Source organism: Coccinella septempunctata, chromosome 9 (assembly GCF_907165205.1).
Source record: "Coccinella septempunctata chromosome 9, icCocSept1.1, whole genome shotgun sequence".
NCBI classification, from domain to species: domain Eukaryota; kingdom Metazoa; phylum Arthropoda; class Insecta; order Coleoptera; family Coccinellidae; genus Coccinella; species Coccinella septempunctata.
Genome location: NC_058197.1, coordinates 13,714,397 through 13,734,142, shown reverse-complemented (window position 1 = coordinate 13,734,142; position 19,746 = coordinate 13,714,397). Strand labels below are relative to the sequence as shown.

At 38.4% G+C, this 19,746-nt stretch overlaps 2 protein-coding genes across 5 annotated transcripts in view; one reads left to right on the top strand and one right to left on the bottom strand.

Moving 5' to 3' along the window:
* LOC123319815 (polycomb group protein Psc-like) overlaps nucleotides 1-19,746 on the bottom strand; it is a 129,863-nt gene that overhangs the window by 69,457 nt on the left and 40,660 nt on the right. The window contains exons 1-2 of one of the 4 annotated variants that reach the window (XM_044906762.1): nucleotides 6,546-7,180; nucleotides 5,794-5,852 (exon numbers count right to left, since the gene is read on the bottom strand). The exons of 1 other annotated variant lie outside the window; for it this stretch is intronic. The gene's annotated coding sequence lies outside the window, so the exon portion shown is untranslated. Of the gene's footprint in view, nucleotides 1-5,793; nucleotides 5,853-6,545; nucleotides 7,181-19,746 lie in introns of those variants that run through there. 2 more of the 4 variants (XM_044906763.1, XM_044906761.1) reach the window with 2 other exon arrangements.
* The window catches only part of LOC123319817 (protein suppressor 2 of zeste-like), a 114,654-nt gene continuing 102,032 nt past the window's right edge, over nucleotides 7,125-19,746 (top strand). Inside the window, exon 1 of the mRNA XM_044906766.1 lies at nucleotides 7,125-7,248. The gene's annotated coding sequence lies outside the window, so the exon portion shown is untranslated. The remainder of the gene's footprint in view (nucleotides 7,249-19,746) is intronic.

Sequence of the window (19,746 nt, the reverse complement as noted above, 5' to 3'; positions counted from 1 at the left end):
TACAAAACAATGATTTAGTCGGACACCGCGTATAGATCCGTCCGGCGGAGCTTCGGGCCCCGTAATATTTGGGACGTGTGATGCTGACACGTGATCCTTTAATTAAAATCGCCCCCAAGCTCGCCCTGTACGGGGGCGGTACGTTTCGTCGGTCGGCGACCGTCCGGACGCACACGTACTCGCGAATTCATAACGCGACGCGTAAAACTCCCAGCTGAAATCAGGAGACGAGAGATGCGGGAGATTGATCGAATTCGAGAGATGTGTGGTACGAGGACTGGTTATTTTCAACGGGAATGCAACTAAAGATGCAGACGTAGAAGCGGAAGATAAACCAGCGAAACGAGGTATTGGATTTCCCAAGGATAAACAAAGGGTCACCTGACAGGTGAAAACCAATTCAATAAACTGCCGACGTTTCATCTTTTCCTATACGGTTCTTCAGGACACCGAAAAGGACATTTTCCGAGAATCTATAAATCTGAAACGTATAATATACCAAAAATTCTAGCGTGCTCCATCTCGAAGGTTCATCATTGGAGGGTTCGCGGAATCCGGAGAGCTTTTTTCGTCTAGAAGGAGATATTCCGGAAAACGGGAGGGGTGGAGGGACGCGGTTATATATAGGGGGAGAGGTAAGAGAGCTGAATCGCAGAGAAGTGTATCATTATTGAATGAGGGAAGATTGATGGGGCTTCGGAGGGTGAAGGGCATGTGTGTGTATGTGCACACGATTGCGAAGGGTGCGTTCTGAGAACATCGTACGATAGGACCAGATGAATTACTCGATTGTATTTCGATGAACTGACGCTCGGGAGAGGTTCAATCGAAGGAAAATGGTCAGTCCTCAAATTGGAGTGGAATAAATAACATAGTTGCTTTATGGACTTATAGAATTCCCTGGCCAAATCATCAGGATACTCTGGCTGTGTCTCGTTATATATGTATGTGTCTCTTCGAACTTTCGAAGCACTCTAGAGATGCATATACGCAGACAGATGAGGTTTCTGCCTGCAGAGCCATAACCTAAAGGCACAAGTAACACACAATGATCAACGGTATCATCGAGAAAACCTTCACTACTAACTATGCTAGGTAGAATGAAAGACTGGAAAAGAAATATGGTACATTCTCGCAGTCAGACTGCGATTAAAGAACTGACCTCCCAAATCATCGCTTCTAAGATGGTACGGGAGAGGAAACTCAAGGAATGAGGCAAGAAGAACAAGGTTTGCTTAGTTTGAGTTGAAGAGGCCAATAAACTTGCCAGGAAAGGAGCACAAACTTCTTTCATTGGCCTAGAACCTTCGTTCTAGTGTTAGGTAAATGATAAAGTTTCAGAAGAAGGAAAAAATCGTGAGAGAAACACTCTGGAGGAATAATTCCTGGGTTAGATCTTAGCAACAATATGCTACACCTCTTCATTGCCGCCTGAGGAAGCATCTAATGAGAATGGGCCTGGCAGAAAACGACGAGTGTTTATTCTGTGGGGATGAAGATGAAATGCTAGATCACCTGTTGACAGAATGCCCCAACAGTGCTACTGGTGCTAGCAAACGCAAAAAATGTCTCGGATAAGAAAATTATATAAGTGAGGAAGTAACCTATTAGAAGCCATCCCAGATACTGGGAGTTCATTAGAACTGGACGGCGAGCTTTAGACTACGTAATCAATTCGGCATCACGGGCATTCTGGAAGCTAAAGGACAGAGTGTTTCAAAATCGCGACCTCAATCTGAAGACCAAGAGAGCTGTTTGCAAAGCAGTGGTCCTACCAACGCTTCTTTACGGAAGCGAAAGCTGGACGCCCTACAGGCGACCTATCAAACAGCTTGAACGAACGCAACAACGTCATCTGAGACAAATAATGCACATCAGATGGTTTCCCACAGTTTCAAATGCAGAAGTCTTGCAGCGCGCGAGTTGTATAACAATTGAGACTTAAGTACCGAGAGCCAGACTCAGATGGACGGCCACATTCTGAGGATGCAAGACACAAGACTCCCCAAAATAGCTCTGTATGGCGAATTCACAGAGGGAGCTCGGAAACCAGGAGGCCAGTATAAGCGGTTTAAGGATATACTGCATCAATCCCTGAATGCCAATAATAACGGGGAACAACTAGTGTTAAACAGATCGCAGTGGAGGTCTTTGGTCCACAGTTATAATGGAGACTCGAGAAGAATACAGCGGCGGCCAGATCTATTCGGTGACTATCCATGCCCGGAATGTGGAAGGATCTGTAGGTCACGGTTGGGTCTTTTCAGTCACAGGAGGGCACACAGTCGCAAGTGGCCCTAAGAAATTATAAGTTTTATCGCACCGATAGTATGGTTTTTGAGTCTTTTTGTAGATTCATTCACGGTAACGGGATACAGCAATGAACGAATGAATGAATTAATGAACTTAATGGCGAAAACATCTCTGGTGGGGAGCACAATAGACAATAGACCTCAAGATCGCAGTGCAATGCTGCCAAGCGGCTCCTCTTGAATCTGCAATCTAGGACCATCCGATGATTCTTCGACCGGTCGTATCAGGAAAACACTTTCGGGTCCGTTGTAAAGGCCGTTTCGAAATCCAATAAATTCGGGATAGGATCCAAGGGTTCGGTCGTGAGTTTCGAACCATCCTCGGGTCTCGCCCATTCACCAGGCGGAAGACTCGCTGATCCAGACTCGTACGGTTGTATCGACCGTCTCCGAATCAGGAGGAACACGTCCCTACAGACAGACGTGAGAGACCCTCGAAGCGGCATTCGAACTAGAGAGCGAGCACTCCAAACGCCTAGTTCGGGGAGACAATGATTTTGTGACGCGAACGATCGGTGGATCTCTCACGGTGGCGCGTCCAAGATACACTCACAAACGAGATCGCAAGATTACGGTCCAGGACCTTTCTCTCTCACTCTGAGAACGGACACAATCTAATCGCCTAGATACGAAGCGGACGTCCTCATGCGTTCGTAAAAACCAACCGGGCTTGGCCTGCAAGGATCGCGAACAATTCTGCTTATTACTCGAGGATATTAGTGGGATTCCTGCTGCGCTTTCAAAGCGACAGTCGAAACGCCAAGATAGCGTAACTTCCTGCAAAAACGTCGAAAAATCCAACCCCTTCTTCGAGTTTCGATGGCGCACCGGGTATATCGTACCTTGAATCGGGCCCCGGTACTAGCATCCGTTCGCCACGCCCCCGCTCGGCAGAGTTGCGAGGCGAAAAAAAGGGGCCTCATTAAAATGTCATCGAGGCCCGAGACAGATGTCGACGGCGAACGCGAAGAACGAACCGTTCGTCTCCGCTCGTGTCGCAGGTGCTTCAAGCAGAGACACGCCCGATTGCGTGCGGCGATCAAACTAATCAAATTGGCCAGTAACATCGCATTTACTTTTCTTTTGACGGGTATCGACGGTTTTCTATGCGTTACCCGTTCACAGAACAAATAATGCAGAGTAGAGAGAAGGATGACGAACATCGCAGTAGAAAACCTTCTCCAAAAACGGGGAAAATAGGTGGCGTTGCGATCGCTAAGAGGTATCAATAAAAAGCGGAAATTTTGGATTTAATCAAATGAACTGCCTTCATTCCATTGTGTCACCACAATTGTTCCTGATTATTTTCAAATACGTTCCTTGAAATCTACACTGAATATCAATATTCTGATTTATATGCAATAAAAAAACATAATTCATATAATGAACTATGAGTGCAGTAAAGGTTGTTAGTTATCAGCTTGATTCGGAGTCAATTCTTGAGGTTTTTTCCACATTTCTACCAAAAATGCACTCTGAAGTTTCATCTTTTCTCTTTATCCTTTCTGAAGCTGAAACACTCTCACACTTACGCACGGTACAGGATTCCACCATGGTTGGATGTTTTTCTCTTATCGAAAATGAAAAACTTATTGAATATTCGAAGCGTCTGTCACCACTACTCGAAATCAGTTCAGTCAACTTGAGCTATAGTTCATTCAAGAATGTTTGACATACTAGTAGGCCTTAAAAGTCCAGACGCAGCTTAATATCTGGTCACAAGATATCTTCAATCATTTCTGTGGTTTGAAGCACAGAACTGGAATATATAAATATAGCCTAGAAAAGCATTTGGAAAGACGAAATATTTATATTCAGAGCATATTAATCAGCATTCAAAATTGATACGATTCTACGATTAAATGAACATAAACAGTAGGGCAAAATTCAAATTATCGTCGGTATGTGCATAGAATCACATGTTATAGGTCTATAGATCACTGTTTATTGTCAATACCAACCTGAATTTCGCAACACAAAATCTCAACTTATAGGCTATTACCAATTTAAATTCGATTTTCCATAGCCAACCCAGATGTCAATCATTCTTGAATGGACTACGATTTAAATACGAGTTTAGATTAAAAAGTCATTCTCTCCCCAACATCACCGCATCATATTGGCTAAAATATGAACTATGAACAAATTATCTGTGGTCTACAATCGTTCTCCATCTCTCTACTCTCCATAGAACAAATAAGGGTCATAAAGGCACATAGACATTGAGAGATGGACTGAGCAATGTCAGCATGAAATTGACTATATTATAGAAAGAAAGAGATGATCGTCGGTCATTACCTGTCCCTTTTGTGTTCACATAGAGGTACCAATCAAAATTCTAGAAAAAGACAACTACATGCCCGATGTTCAGTTTATCTCTGTCACTTTTGTTGACCGTATTTCATGAATAGATAGAAAGGGAAGGCATAGTCCATGTCTCTATGTCTATGACATCATGCAGAATTGTTCAAAAACTCAATTAGATACATGAAATGAAAGAAAGTTCCTTTCTTCTGAAATTTCATGAAAATTAGGAAAAAATGTTCAAATGCGAGTTTATCTCGTAGGGTTTCGGGACAGTATGTTTGGAGATGAAGGGTAAAGAGGGTGTACTAACTCAAAGAAATATGTCGCACAATTTGCACATAACCCTGACGGTCGTTTAGTCGAAATCACGTGATCACGAAAGAAATGGTAGTACTAGCGACTACGAGTTATGCAACATAGGCCATTGTAAGTAGATGTGTATAAGAGTAATTGATTCATTTTTACACACGGTGATCAGAAACGTAAAATCACAACTGAGCTTTTGGATGGGGCTGAAAATGAATCGTAAATATTTTTCGAGAAAAGGATAGGTACTCCACACAGGTAAGGAAACAATTTCCCGAATTTATCACCGAATACGATGTTACAATGAGGTCATTACTGTATTGTTTGCTTGGGCAAGATGTGGTGAACATCTTACTAGAAGGAAATGAACTTTCCGTGCCAAAATAAGAAATTTTTGATGCTCATCATGTCTGCTAAATTTGCGAAATATTGTCGAAATGAAAGAACAAGGTTTTTACGATAGGTATCATGGTCGAATGTTCTGACAGTGTAAAACTTGTATTCCTTTCTTATAGCTCTAGAAAAAGCATAGCATTCGACTAACCCAAAATATTCGTTTCCCATGGGGCTGATTGTTGCGAATTATACAGTAAAGAATATGGGATACTTGTTGAACGAACTGTTAAAAAATGTCTTCAGTGAGTGATTTCAGTAATTCCAATCCAATCGTGATACAATGATTTCATTCAATAATAACAATTTATTACAAGAACAGTTCCAATATAATTAGAAGCATAAAGCACTAAGGGAGGCTTCTTTTTGTTTTGATATCGTTCAAACGATAATATTTCACGATAAAGATGAACTGTCGTCGACTAAACAGAATTATATCACGAATTATAACCGATAATTACAAATGTCTACTCACCTCAAGTATTATCAGCCACAACATTCCAAGAAAATATTTGGAAATCAACAACCATCAACCTAAACAATTTCATTCGATAAAATGAATGACATGAATCACAGAAACAAAGATTTTAATTATGATCGTCGGTGGTTCTCTCAGTACGAAACGAGTTCTATGTTCTATGTTGTTGTCAAACAGGTAACCTTGAATATTTTGCAAATGATTTCGAATGAGGAAATGATAACAAAGTTAAATTGAAGAGAGGTGTAACGGTTTCAGTATATAGTGTTTCTTTCTTATGGTATTTCGCCTGAATTGAAAATAATTAGATTAATTGAAACCTGTCTGAAAGTGGGCAGACCATTATTCAAGAAGTCTACTTATTTCCTTGGAACTGAAGGTTGCGAATTGGGGAGGAGGGTGAGACTCAATGGCCACTAAGTCTAGGCTATTCCTGTCATAAACCTTGTGAAGCAGGTAGATGCTACTAGCAAAACATCTTGAGAAGTGCACATTTTTCCCACATTTACCATAATGTATCTGAGGAAGCCATAAAACTGTGGAATTCTGAAATATTTCAACAATAAGGCCGCGAAAGGCAGTCCCGCAAGAAATTAGGCGTAACTGTACAAGTGAAATGGACGTCCGCAAGAATTGATGGCTAAATTATTCTCTGTAATCTGGGATTCACTTGTTCTAACCACCAAACAATCCAGATATTATTTTAGCAGGTATCGAGATCGAACTAGAAGAAACAGAGATAGAATTACCTCAGATTTGATAAGAATAATCCTTAAAGCTCCATTTTCGATGCACATTCACTTCACCGAAAGCCCTTTCGACAATATAAATGCACTAAAATTAATTCGAAATGTCACTTTTTCATTTTTTCCTGGCACAACCGACTCAGTGGATGAAACACGAAATGAGGTATTCACTTCCTTTATTCACAAGCTTCTTGGCACAAAGCAACCGAAGGATCACTATTTACATTCGCCCGAGTAAACACGATAAAATCGACACAAATGAAACTTCTCATTCTCGTTGCAATCTCAACATGGAACGATTATTCCGTGAAATTTCATCATTTGGTGTACACTCTCACAGAACTGTAACGATTCTTCGAATTTTCGACACTCTATTCGAAAACAAAAGTGCGGAAACCGTAGAACTCACGATAATGGACCTTATTGACGAACATAACCTTTAACTTCTCGTATTTCGCCGGGTTTCACCTATAAGCGGATTTAATTTAAACGTGTGGCGTTATCAATCAATTCTCGCACATGTTTACTTCATTATTCTTCGATATTGGCGTGGAAAAATTCGCCATTTCGGTTTAAATCGGGGTAATAACCAGCGACCGAACGTTAAGCAAAGCACACTACGATCTCTCTTGGCAGACTGATGCCGATGCGTTTTGTTGAACGTTAAGAGAGAGAGAGACAGGACGAGAAGTGTATATAAGCCAGGGTATGTATTTATTTTCCCCTTATATATTCCAGGTATATAAAGCGGTTGTAAACGCCGGCTGTACTTCTCCTTACAGCTTTTCTATATTAAGACCCAAATACAGTTCGAAAACTACGGGATTCGTCGTCCATTGCTATAATTTATGCTTCTTCTTCGGTGTTCTGTAGTACGGGACGATTTATCGTGGTTTAGAATGTTTGGAACCTTTTTCTATGACATAATTGTTCATTATTTCTGGGATAGGTCATTTAATTTGCTCGAATGGGATATTTGAGCAGGGTCGGACTCAGCAGTTTCTGCAGTTTATCTTCTTGATTAGTTTTAACAGTCCAATTTGTACATAGAAGTATGTAGAATACTTTTTTGGTCCAGTAGTTTATCACTGGTGAATCTAGGTGTTTATTATTTTGAATTTTCGTCCTATTGTATAAAATTGATGGTCTAAGGTAGACCATCAAAGATAGCAACCCTCATTCAAGCAGCTCCAAACTAACCTTCAATTTTGACATGTGACATGTGTCGTTGAACAATCGGTTTTTTTATGGACAAGAATTCGAAGCTATTTCGATGAAATTGATGTATTACGTGGATGTAGCAGAAAAGATGGCGTCAGAAAACGTTTCGTTAGAAGAAACCATAAAGTTCACCAGCAGGTCATACACGTGTAATGCTACCTTCACTAATGCAAACGAGTTCGAAGATTGCAATACTCTATTTCTCGGAATCGTTTTCAAAATAGAGGCGAGAAACTCTAAGCTAATATCTGCTTCATTACTCTCGGTCCAAGATTTCTATCGTGCTGTCTGTGTGATCATTGGTTAGCTTGGTAGGCAGGGTTGGATCAGCATCAAGTGAACACTGAATTGACAAGGGAACTGAATTTAATTCTGTTCAATTCATCAATCAAAACATATGTAAGTAGATACGTCAACGAGTGAAGGTATCGGTAAAGTGTTAGTGACTTTATACAGGGTATCCCGGAATCACACAGATTCTCGAGAAAAAATTTAGAAACCCTTTTTTCATTCTTGTAGTTGCAGTTGAATTTAAAAGTAGTCTAAAAGCCGTCTTTTCTTTTTATCTAAAAATCCGGTCATATACAAGTCACTGAGTTTGGTACACAGGAGTTTTATGAGGTGTGAGATCTCATAGCATGGGCGTATCTTCGGGGATGTACAGGGGTTAATTACCCCTTCCATATTTAAAAGTTTTTTCCCCTAAGCCTAGGTGGATAGATCTACAGGTTTTCAAAGATGTGAAAAAAATCGTCAGGTACATAACCGAGCGTGTCAGATTAAGTTACTTTATATGCTTTGGTGGATAACCATGAATTTTTTTAAATATCTCCCTTCCGGTTACTTTATCGTTTTAGTATCAATTGTGAAAGTTGCAGATAATAAAATTCAATACAACTTTTGTCTGAAGCAATTTTACATAACCTTAACCGTTAGCTAGACTAATGTACATTCATCGCCATATACCTATCTCAAAAATGTTCGGACGTAGAGAAAATTGCTTCGGTCGAAGTTTGTAGAAAATATTATTCTCTACAGCTTTTATGATGATTGCCAAAACGATTTGAAGCATAGGAGAGGAGATAATTCGAAAAAACTTTTTTTGTGACCTTTATGGGCTGAAACTGTCAGATTATATTTTTTCCATTATTCTTGATTCATTAGCTACAGAATGTACACGTGACGATTTTTTCGTAAGTTTGGCGCTCTCCCACACATTTTCGTCACATTCAAACTGTCAGATTGTATACTATGTATACTTTTCAATATCTAATTAACCACATAGACTGAAACGTTCGAGTATATAAAATGATAGTTTTTTTACTATTCTAACAGACTGTCCTAGACAATTCCCCTTATCTAAATACCTACAGGTCTAATTTTGGTGGAGGTAGAGTGAGCAAGGTATTTCCCCTTACGTTAATCTGACACGCTAGAGTAAATCGTGAATTTCCATCTTGGGCTTCCCAACTATATCAGTAATATTTCAGCCTAATGCGTCAAATATATTTCGAGATAGAAGACCGAACTTCATGAAACAATTTTCTGAATCCATTGTTCCAACATCATTAGGGCTCATTTATTCCTCGAATAACTCGATGTCTATTTGAAAAACGCCTTGGTGACAAGGACTTAATTAATCGGTTAAGAAGACAAATAGTAAGTGAAAAATGATTTATTTCTTCCCCTCCTGACTACCACTTGTTCGATCAATTTGCCGTCGGTACAGTATCAATTAAGGATCATCAGCACGATAATTTTCTGATGGGTCTATACGACAAGATATTGATGGATCAATTTTCGGTTTTTGTTAACCGTTTTGACGCCCTTTTTGCTTTTTCAAATGGCATGCTCAATGAATTGTCACATCTTTAGACTTTCTATTCAAATTCGATGTCATTTCGATCATGACATCACTGATATTTCATTTGAGTTTTCAGAGAAATATTGTCTATTCGGATTATCACAATGCAATTTCTCTCTTAACGTTTGAACTTTGAGCACATCATTTATATCGATTTTTCAATTGATTAAACGCGTTACCAAAGTGTTATTGCTTGAATATCTGGAAAATTGTTTCAGACGTATAGGTTCCTATGGTTAATGAAACATTTTTCATTAGTTTTTACGAGTTGAATCATATTTCGATGAAAAATATGGGTTCCCGTTTGAGATAAAGCAGTTTTTGTGAATGAAATCTTTCATTTTCAGATTTTCTAGTCAGTCAGGATCAGATAAATTCGTTCCATTCCATTTCTAGATCGCACGATCTAAACTTCACGTATAACGTCCCTGATACGACCCTGGTGTCGCGAGTGACTTATCGATAAACCACAAAATATATTGTACACACCGGCTACTGGTTTTCACCATCGACTTCTGCACCGTAACCTCCGGTAATTCACACGACCGGCCGTCTGGATCATTCCTGTTATACAACGTGATTTCACGTTAATTTACGCCATAATACGCATTGTTTTCGGCGCCCGTTGCGATAAGCAATTCTCGTATATACGAAATGGTATCGTTTGTGAGCTCGCTACACTCGGAATCTAACGAGAAAAGCGATATCTGAAATGACGTTTCAAGAATTTCGTTCTATGGACGGTAAATTGACATCCGCTGTCAAGTGTCAAAACTGACAGATCGTGATTTTAGGTTATGATACACTGAAAATAAGCTTACTCAACTAGGTTCAACAAAACGATAACAGCCCTCATGGATACCAACAGTACCATTTCAAAAATAGCCAATAAAACACTCAGCGTAATTCTCATAAGTCAATTAGACCAGAACGGCTCTCGTAAAAGTCCTTCGGGCAACTTACCGGTTCGTTAGAAATTTTGTTAATCCCGTTTGAATGAAACTGCCAGGTCCTTTTGTAGCCATACTTGAAGAGGGTCGGTTCCTACCCCCTAACTCCGGGTATTGAATGCGCTTATTGAGAATTTACATCAGTTTGGAACGTTTCCGTAGTTTCGATAAGCGAGTTCTCCTTGTTTCGAAAAGTTTTGGCGAATTAAACGGGGTTGAAATTCGAGAGAAATGGATTTTTACGGTCGGGAGAAACAGGGAGATTTTATACAGATTGTCCCAAATATTTTCGTTTCAAATCATGCACGCATTGTTTCATGCCTGCAATACTGCATCAGAGATTGCAGACATGGTATCACAGATGTCCGCGCCATGGGTCAGCAGTCGATTACTCTAAATCTATCAACTTTACAAAAAAGAGTTTTTTTTAAGTAGAGTATCTCCTGAAATTATTTAGAACTAAACAAAGTGTTCCGATTCTTCTGCACAGCTATAAACTTCGTTATTTTAAATGGGACACCCTATATATTCTTACATTTTTGAATTCCTTGTTAAATTTGAATATAAGTTTGATAACACAACTATGTCTGAATTCTCAACGGTTTTCGTGAAATTTGACTTTTTATTAATATTTTGACAATTTGAGCTACTTACATAAAGGATTATAGCTTCGTCCCTACTGTATGTAATTGATTCAAATTTGGACAGTATCTAGTCAATAAATGGTACACTGACAATTTTCTTTGTGAATAACCATATTATATACAGGGTCCACGGTCCACGATAACGTAGATTGATTGATTATCGAAACAGAAATTCATCAAAATCTTCGTTTTTTTTTAAATGGCATTTTTTTCTGTTCGTTATTCATAACAACTTAACAAAAGCGAAAGAAAAATGTTCAAATAATGAACAGAAAAGAAATGGGTTGTCATTTAAAAAAACGAAGATTTTGATGAATTTCTGTTTCGATAATGGATCTACGTTTTCGTGGACCCTGTATATAACATGGTTATTGAAAAATTTCAGAGTATCATGTATTGACTAGACACAGCTCAAATTTGAATCAGCGGCTTTATTTAACGAACCACATCCTCATAGGCGGAAATAAACATTTTTCGTGGGGGGGGGCACTCCTTAGGGAGATCTGAGGTGACCGCCCCCGAGGTAAAGATGTTGGGTGGAGAAGATGTGCAAGAATTCTAGAAATGGCTAAAAAAAACGAAAAAGCTCTAGAATAACTGCTTCTTACTGTTGTTTTCCTATTTCCCTTCTTTTCTGGGGGGGGGCACCATGGGCATCTGGGGGGGGGCACGGCCCCCCTCGCCCCCCCCTATTTCCGCCTATGCACATCCTTGAAAAAATGTAAAATATGCTGCTTGATTTGTGCAAGTACTTGTCAAATGTGACGCTTCTGGTTCAGTCGGAAGCAAAAAGAGGGTGCATGAATGGGACGAAGCGAGGGACGTGGCTGTCTTAGGTCATGTAGCAATGGATCCGACCTTTAGTACTAGGAAATTGCCCGATTTATCACGTGTTTCATGTTCGTTTTTAGATGAAAATTTTCCTCACGCCTGGATTGAAAGATTGGGAAATATTGAGTGTCCACCCAGATCACCTGATCTGGCTCCACTGGACTTTTTTTCCATGGGGTCACCTGAAATCCAAGATTTACGCTACCTAGCCTGAGTCACTGGAGGATTTGCGAACTCGGATCATTAATGAATGCCGTCAAATTAAACCAGAAATTTCGAGTAACGTACTTGAAGATTTTCAGCAAAACTTATATTATATTATTGCATGGGAGTGAATGGTGTCCATTTCCAGCATTTTATAAACTAATCACAAAAGTAAGTAGGTACTCTTCCACCATTTTACCTATCATTTCGTTATCGATGGAAATTTTAAAGCGAAATTTCAGGTCCAGATAAAACTCGATAATACAACTGTGCCAGTAAAGTAATGGAAACTTTCATCAAACTTCTGAGGTCCCTTAGGGCTCTTTATTGGGTTCAATACTATTTTTTTATCATATTTGTTAACGATGCGATAGAGAGATAGATAGAAAACTGAGATGCTCCATCTTGATGGCTATTTACACTCCATATAATTTTCTTAAGCATCATCGGTCTTTGAACTCAACCATCAGTTTTGATAAAGCTGCTCCTTCTTCTTCTTCTCTACAATCTCCTCTACATACTATAGCCTTATTCCCTTAGAATTATTTTTCACACCAAGAGCTTCTTCTGTAGCAGCTTGATGCTATATATTTAGGTATACGTTGTTCTCATTTATGTGGTTCAATTTCTGGTTCATTTATTGTTGATAGTGCGTTCGTGTACTTTCATGTATGAGATTTTCTTTATTTTACTTTTTCTTTCTCTGTTATCTCTTCGAGGTCATCTGATGTGTCTTAATCCAAATTTGCATATCTAAAGGGAAATATCATTTTAACTTCAAACAGGTAGCTATCTAAACCACTAGTAGGTAATGCCTCTGTAAACTTTGACGTCAACTGTCTGCACCAAAGTATACATTTAATCTGTCCATATTTTCGAGGCAAGTAGTGGGTTTTTTCGTCGGTATGGTCCATTTTTTACGAGTAACAGGAAACTAACCTCCCAACCTGGAGGACCTGGTAATTTTTCAATGATGCGTTGTTCTCCTTTAGAATGGTTGTTGGTTCTTCCGCAGTCCCAGAGTGTATCTGAGCATGTCTTCGCCTGTATCCTAGGTATAGGAGCCCTAACAGTGTCTCTAATCATCCGGACCAGATGAACCCTGGTTTTTAACGAGGTTTTTACACCTCCCCCTCACCCTTTTTCAACCTGGCTTGGGACAGGCTTAGGCGGGTTTGACTTACTCACTTGAATCGTAGAAAAAATGTCGATACCTATGACTTTGAAACCACCGTGATGATTTTGAACACATAACTCAACTTTTTTCCAATATTTTTAGTTACATCATTCCTTCAGAGCCAACTGAGAAATTTCTGCATTTCAGCAGAGTAAATGGAAGAATTCTGTTTTATCGATCATAGAAATAGCGGTGGAAATAAAGAAATTTATGTCTTCCCATGAACTCTAGCCGGCAAAGTCATACCCATTAATTGAAGATAGAGCACGTTGAAATGTAAACCATTCCTTCAACCATCGAAAAACTGAAAAACCACGTCGAAACGACCTCGACAAACTCCGCGAAGAAGAAGAAGAACAGCCGGGGGCAACCCTTAATAATCAACATCATGGCCATCGCATCGTATTATTAAACGTCATCAGCCTTCCCGTTCTTCGAAATTTAATATCCACCGTTTCCAAGCCGAATCCCCTTTTATCAGAAACTAATTGGCATAGCCAACGAATCCATTGGTTAGGCCCTCGAGAGCCGAGACCATCTGACTACTAAGTCGTCGACCAGAGAGGGCAACGAAACGCTGCATGCGAATTCCGTCCGTTTGACGTTGACATAAGTCACTTTAATCTATGTTCAGGTGCTGCGTTCCGAAATGAATCGATTTTAGCCTAGTGAACTGAAACGATGTCATTTCGAGACGTGAAAAACAGGAGAACATTAATAAAATTGATTCAAACTTTATACTGACACTTCTAATCGATTATTTTTCGCGTTGGTATCGTTGGTATGCTTTCTTCTTCCGTGAAAACGATCTGGGGAGACTAGATAACAATACCTAACACCGATGTTACCAAATTACAGATGTTCCAATAACGGACGATCTATTGGCCGCAAGGTGTTTCAACCCCTAAACATCTGAACTACTATATTCAACACTTTGTTAAGCCTCATATTCATCGACAGTGATTAATGGTTTATTGATGCCGATTGTCCTTTTAAATTATTGATTTCTTATGATCGGCATCTGCTAATAACGATATGAATGATATCATATTGGAAATGATAGTTACAGAAAGGGACCGGGTAAAGCAACATAAGTTGATCAATAAATAAAAGAATTCTACCTATTTGAGCATTCTCTTCTATCCTTAATTTGACTCAAACAAATATTTTAACAGTGGGTTCTTGAGGTCAAAAGAAACACTTTTTTCCTTTACCATTTTTTCCGAATCGGCTCGGTTCAAAAGATACAGGCTGTTGAAAAACCATAAAAAAAATTATTTTTAGTTCTATCTCATAAACGGTTTCATCGAATATAATGAGTTCCGGAATATATACTCCATTCACATTTATTTTAGCAGTCGGTTGGCCATGAACTAATTTTCTCAAGTTTTTGTAACTAGAACGGAGTGAGGTTGGCACTCATGAAATGTTGTTAATGTCATAACACCGTTGTCACAACTAATATCAATTTTTATTACGAAATGCCGAAAGTGATTGAAAAAAGAAACATGGTTTCAGGAAGTGCTATTTAGAATTCAGGTCCGCTCATTCAAATAGTTATACCCTGATATTCTAAAATCCACAATACGTCAGACGGTAGCGAACATATTCAATGTAAGAGAATTTATATAATGTTTCATCCGAATCTAAACGACTCATATTTCAGCTGATTATTTCCACGGTCAGAAAGATTATGAATGAAGAGGACGACAAAGAATTTTCGTCGAATGGGAGAACAAAAAAATGTTGGCATTTGAGAATTTTATGTTTGAGTGAATTAATGCGAAAAGTTTACTACAAGATTTTCGATGAACGTCATCGTAGAATAAGTTTCCGAAAATTGATTTTTCTATTTTTTATTTCACTTGCCCTATAAATTGTAAATGTCTTAAGGTACTAATAAATACCTAATTATTATTATTATATCAATGTATTAAGGTGAACAGCCACAAATACGCACCAGTTGTCCTGTTAATTGTTTATTCATGTGAAATTTTTGTTCAAAGGTGAAGTTCATCTTGACTTGAAACTTCCTTTTATTCATTTTACTTATATTGATGCAAGATGATTTTTGTTGAAGAATTTAACATTCTTGTAATTATCTGTTAATTCCTTCGGAAGATACCCATTCCCAACCACTGCATCATATGCATTTCATATTCGGGTTGATATTTTTGAAATCTACTGATGTAGCGTATTCAAACTTTAGCCAAAGAAGATAACGATCATTAACTCCCCTCAAGCCAGTGCATATTATGATATTATACTGATCTCTTGTATTTTCCATGCAAATAACTGGATTTGGTATGCCTTCAATCAGTTTGTATAAACCTCAATTATGTTCGTCACATATTTTCCGAAGTGATTCGACATTGTGATAAAATATATACGTAATAACAGAAACCTTTACGTAGCACGGGCAACATAGCGTTGATTTAAAACCCAAAAATGTTTTGACAAGCGTCATAACCCCACATTTTAGTAATATACAGAGTGAAATGTGTCAAATTTCCATGGGAAACCGAGTGCTAAAATAAAAGTGAACGGAGTATAGTTTTTAATTTATTTGATGAATCCTTTTCGAACACAAGATATCACCTACGTCCTCCAGTTTTCTGATGACCATTACGTACCATAAAATTAACAAAAATTCAAAGAAACCAACTCTTCAAACTGAGTTGGAGGCTATCTAATGAATATTTGAACGTTTTGTAAAAGAAAAGTATTCCTCATATTTTTTCGTAGAATACGCAGTTTTCGAGTAAATTGGAAATTAAAAAGTATCTGTGAAATTTGAAAAATTGGTTGCTTTGACTGAATACAACTCTGTTTAAAAGATCCACAGATAGGTAGTGTCACAGATTCAGCTAGTTATTCTGAAGGTTATTTTGTTTTTCCAAGGGTGGCACAGCTCATTATGAAAATTTAAAATGGCTATATCTTTTTATCAGGGCCGAATCCGAAAAAATTGTATAGGAAAAAAGTGTTTCTTTTGACCTCCAGAATATACTCTTGAAATATTTGTACGAGTCAAAGACTCACCCTGAATATACATATGTATTACCCTAATATCAGGAATTTTTTTATGAGCAGGGGAACAGTACTTTACATCGTTACATGTAATATTAATTACCATACTTAAGACATCATTGTATTGAATGTCGTGTGTTTGCTTCACAACAGTCAATAAAGCTTTTTTTAAACTCAAATTTAATTATTCACAAACATAAGTCACATTTTAGCGTATTAATGGTTAGGCAAGATTTCTTGTTTGCTTGACAGCAAATTTTGGTATTGACATAAAATTTCTTGTCTTGCTTTGAAATTCTGAAAATACTCTTGATCTTGTCTTGAAATCGAGCCAAGATCTTGACATTTTCAAGAACTTGGCGACCCCCCTATTCGTCACAATTTACGATGAGCATCTAGGTGCAAAATTTCACGTTGATAGATTCAAAATTGAGAACCGTACCGTGCTCACACAATTTTTTCGAAAAATTGGAAGAAAACCCAAAAACGTTTTTTTCGATTTTCGCCTAAATCAATAGGCTGCTTAACATAATCGATTCGCTGGTGAATGCTCGACGAAACGTTGGATAGAACGAGCCAAAATGATGATTATCTCTCGTCAACAATTTTTCGCATACCCTTCGAAAAATTGCTTTGCTTCTATGAGCACTAAGAGCAACGTTACGAAACAGCAGCCGCGTTACCAACCACAGCGTAATCTCCAAATCGCGCAAAAACCGATCGCGAGGCGAAAAAGTCGATAAAATAATCGAAAAACTATCGAACTCTGTAATTGCGCCCCTTCGGCAAACATGTCACGTAACGCGTCACTGACAATATACGTGCCTCGTCTAAGGTCGATTGAGAAATAAACTGCACTCGCCCGGTATAGCAAGCAGTCTCTTCATCGAGCCAAACGGCAGACCGGAACGCGATTCTGGAAAATAATAAAGTAGAGAGAGTGTACATAGAGAACAGAGTAAACAAATTCCCAGGCCCCTGCCGGCATTCTTTCTCCTTGCAATGCGCAAGGAAACCTTCGGAGAGAGCCGTGAGCGCAGTGTGGCATCATTGTAAACGTACAAAAGAGAGACGCGAGCGAAACAGAGACATCTGGTTTTGCTCGAAATTTTACAGATCTCCTCTCTTTATTCTCTATTAGCTGTTTCATTAGTCGGACACGCCGTAAATTTCAATATTGAGAATGATTACCTGAGAGAATGAGGGAAAAGTTCGCATCTTGCGAGAAGTTAAGGTTGTTTCAAGACCTTAAAAACTGCAAAAAAGTGTTGACCGATGACCTTATTTATCTGTTTAGATTTTAGAATATTTACAGCGGGTTTCATAAAACTTCGATTGTTCGATCAACGATTTGACAGTCACTCGATTTCTGAAACAAAAACACTGAAACCTTTTCAATTTTGCATATATTGAGGAAGTAGCAATTGAGAATAATTGAATGGACATATAAACATCATGATTTGATGCGAAAATGATATTCTGAATGATCACAATTGAATTATCGATTGAAAACAAATTGACGTCTAATCGTCGATCAAGTGTTGTTTCCCCGATCAAGCTTTATGAAACCTATCATTAGAATAGATGGGGGTTCAGTTAAAAATTCACCAAGACCGAACAGTTGCGTCGAGATGGATGATATTCTCAGATCTACTACAAGAAGAGTTGCTCTTTCAGAATATGTATCACATTTCCATCTACGGTTATTTTTATCGAGAAATAAAGGACTCGAAAGCTGACCTTCGAAAAATCCTGAAAAAGATGGGTTCAGTTAAAAATTCGTCAAGACCGAACGGTTACGCCGAGATGGATGAAATTCTCAGATTTATTACTAGAAGAGTTGCTCTTTTAGAATATGAATCACATTTCCATATACGCTCACTTTTTTTGAGAGATAAACGACTCGAAAGGTGACTTTAGAAAAATCCTTAAAAAGATGGGTTCAGTTAAAAATTCGTTTAGACCGAACGGTTGCGCCGAGATGGATGAAATTCTCAGATTTATCACTAGGAAAGTTGCTCTTTCAGAATATGTTTCACATTTCCATCTACGGTTACTTTTATTGAGAGATGAACTATTCGAAAGCCGACTTTCAAAAAATCCTGAAAAAGATGGGTTCAGTTAAAAATTCGTTAAGACCGAACGGTTGCGCCGAGATGGATGAAATTCTCATATTTATCACTAGAAGAGCTGCTCTTTCAGAATATGTATCACATTTCTATCTACAGTTACTTTTATTGAGAGATAAACGACTCGATAGCTGACCCTCGAAAAATCCTGAAAAAGATGGATTCAGTTAAAAATTCGTTAAGACCGAACGGTTGCGCCGAGATGGATGAAATTCTCATATTTATCACTAGAAGAGCTGCTCTTTCAGAATATGTATCACATTTCTATCTACAGTTACTTTTATTGAGAGATAAACGACTCGATAGCTGACCCTCGAAAAATCCTGAAAAAGATGGATTCAGTTAAAAATTCGTTAAGACCGAACGGTTGCGCCGAGATGGATGAAATTCTCATATTTATCACTAGAAGAGCTGCTCTTTCAGAATATGTATCACATTTCTATCTACAATTACTTTTATTGAGAGATAAACGACTCGATAGCTGACCCTCGAAAAATCCTGAAAAAGATGGATTCAGTTAAAAATTCGTTAAGACCGAACGGTTGCGCCGAGATGGATGAAATTCTCATATTTATCACTAGAAGAGCTGCTCTTTCAGAATATGTATCACATTTCTATCTACAGTTACTTTTATTGAGAGATAAACGACTCGATATCTGACCCTCGAAAAATCCTGAAAAAGATGGATTCAGTTAAAAATTCGTTAAGACCGAACGGTTGTGCCGAGATGGATGAAATTCTCATATTTATCACTAGAAGAGCTGCTCTTTCAGAATATGTATCACATTTCTATCTACAGTTACTTTTATTGAGAGATAAACGACTCGATATCTGACCCTCGAAAAATCCTGAAAAAGATGGATTCAGTTAAAAATTCGTTAAGACCGAACGGTTGCGCCGAGATGGATGAAATTCTCATATTTATCACTAGAAGAGCTGCTCTTTCAGAATATGTATCACATTTCTATCTACAGTTACTTTTATTGAGAGATAAACGACTCGATAGCTGACCCTCGAAAAATCCTGAAAAAGATGGATTCAGTTAAAAATTCGTTAAGACCGAACGGTTGCGCCGAGATGGATGAAATTCTCATATTTATCACTAGAAGAGCTGCTCTTTCAGAATATGTATCACATTTCTATCTACAGTTACT